The following is a 2,286-nucleotide window of genomic DNA, read 5'->3' as shown; positions in this document are numbered from 1 at the left end:
AGTTCATCTGTTGTCTGTCTGTCTGTCTATCCACAAAAAGTTAAATAAGTAGATAAGTACATAAGACATCGGATTAAGGCAATATGAGGGTGATGTACATTTTTTTTATCGACAGAGGTTTTCACAGGAAGCCGTATCTTGTTTTCTATGCAATGCTGTCAAAGAATGGTTTTTTTCACATACACATTCAACTTCACATACTTTATTTTATTGTGAAATTGTATTTGGGAGAAGTTTCAGTCTTCAACTAGAAAAATGTAAAAAAATGTTGCCCCATAGAGTGATATAAATTAACTGTATCAGGGTTTGGGATATACAACAATTTTTTTACACAAGATTTTTTATTGACATCAGATACAACATTGCGTGTAAGTTAATGCTGATTTAAAAATTGATATCTAGAGGTGACAGATCATAAATGAAAGAATGCATTATTATTAAGCAATAATAATACAAAAGCTACAAACCAAGCAAAATGACATTTAATTTACATTTGTGATGCTGAGACTATTATTTCAAATGCTGGTGTAGACAGGTACGTCTTCAATATAGAATTGTTATCCACATAGAGGTTTCATGGCCACCATGTTCTGTGCACATGTCAGTGGCAGTTTCACTATTCTTAGCAAAAGTTCACAAGTGTCTTTAAGTGCCTCGATGCATGCAGAAAACGGCAGTAGGAAAATGTACCACCATGCCACAAAAAATCCTATTGGCCATCCGAGGAATATCAAGATCAGAAACCAAATGAATCCCCACAATAGTCCTGGACAGCCAACTTTCCCACCCGGGGCACCTTCAGCTTGACCGCTTCCCATGATGCACTGTGAGGTGTTCTATATTTAGACTCTGGGGAGTCTCTTTCAGATCTGGTTTCAGTTGTGGTGTACTAGTGTTTCACAAGTCCAATTCTAATGAGTGGTTGTGCACTGAAATGTAGATGAATTAATTATCAATAAAGTATCATCTTTTTGCAGAATGTGGATATCTAATTACTCTTCACCTTAAATGTACATACATTGTTATAAGTATGTGACTTGTTCACTGATTAAAATGACCATTTGCCAACTTTTCTCCCTTATTGAAAATAAATGAAACAATGTATACCAGGGATCTAAATAAAACTAAGGACGTAGAACCCAACTGAATACACGTTTGAAGTTTTTATAAATCATCATCTGAAATTGATGTAATTATAAAGCATTAACATGCAAAACAATCAAATAGTTTGGAGTGTTTCTGTTGAAATTGTTTTATTTTGTAACAAGTGAAAAGCATGAATTGTTTTTATTAGGTACATGTATGTTACAGTAATTATAACAATTCAGGCACCCAAGAGGTTAATGAGTTTTTAATCCAAAGGATTCTGTTCCAATTATGTGAGGAATTTCCTTAGTTTCTTTCTTAAAATATTTTCTTATAAAAATAATTGAGCTCTTTGTAATGGCATTAAATGTCAAACTATTATTTTTTTTACAAAATCTGTGAGCAAGTCTCTTTAATGTATCTTTGTTTTTCGTTTTAATAAATATACCAAATATTTAATGCTTTTCAAATATGTATAAAACGCTTAGTAACTTTTTAAAGAATGTTCTGGAATTGAAACAAGAAGCTTTATAGTTTCACAAAGGAAGTTCCTAACCTTTGTAAGTAAATGCATTTTAAGGGGAATTAAATGAAGCACAGGATTTAGTTTCAAAATTAAATTTAATAACATAACATACACATAATTTTAATTAGTTCTTAATTAAACAAGAAGTATCTGGAAAGGTCTTCCGCAAGTTTCTTTCTGTCCAAATATTACTATTTTAATTCTTAAAAACTTTTTTCTTGACATTTACTTACTTGGTTTTTAATTTGGTTAATAACATTTCCTATTATATAAGAGAGACACAATCAACACATATGGCATGGATTATAACTGCAGAGTGGTCTATTAATAGTAATCCTACAAACTGTGACATGTCAGTCATGTTTCTGAGAAGTACATTATGTCAATTCACTACATATCAGAGTGACTTGAAACCAAACTTAACTGGTCCAAATTTGTCCTTATGTCAGATACAAATAATTTCGATTTGGGCAATAACTGCAAAACTTTTGCAAAGAAACAGTTATTTAGAGGTTTGTTAAGACTTTGTCAAAGGCAAGCCAATATGTGAAAAAAGGATCCATCTATCAACTATTGTATATATATATATATATATATATATATATATATATATATATATATATATATATATATATATATATATATATATATATATGCCTGTTTTAGTTAATTCT

The 2,286-nt window shown here is 30.6% G+C and overlaps 1 long non-coding RNA gene across 1 annotated transcript; it reads right to left on the bottom strand.

Annotated features, from left to right (window-relative positions):
- Window positions 1–301: 301 nt before the first annotated feature.
- Window positions 302–2,045, bottom strand: LOC127845362 (uncharacterized). The gene is made up of 2 exons (XR_008033192.1): window positions 1,846–2,045; window positions 302–929 (listed from the first exon to the last, which is right to left on the bottom strand). It is a non-coding gene; the product is annotated as an uncharacterized LOC127845362 (long non-coding RNA).
- Window positions 2,046–2,286: the final 241 nt, after the last annotated feature.

Source organism: Dreissena polymorpha, chromosome 9, assembly GCF_020536995.1.
Source record: "Dreissena polymorpha isolate Duluth1 chromosome 9, UMN_Dpol_1.0, whole genome shotgun sequence".
NCBI classification, from domain to species: domain Eukaryota; kingdom Metazoa; phylum Mollusca; class Bivalvia; order Myida; family Dreissenidae; genus Dreissena; species Dreissena polymorpha.
This window is presented reverse-complemented; position numbering and strand designations above follow the sequence as displayed.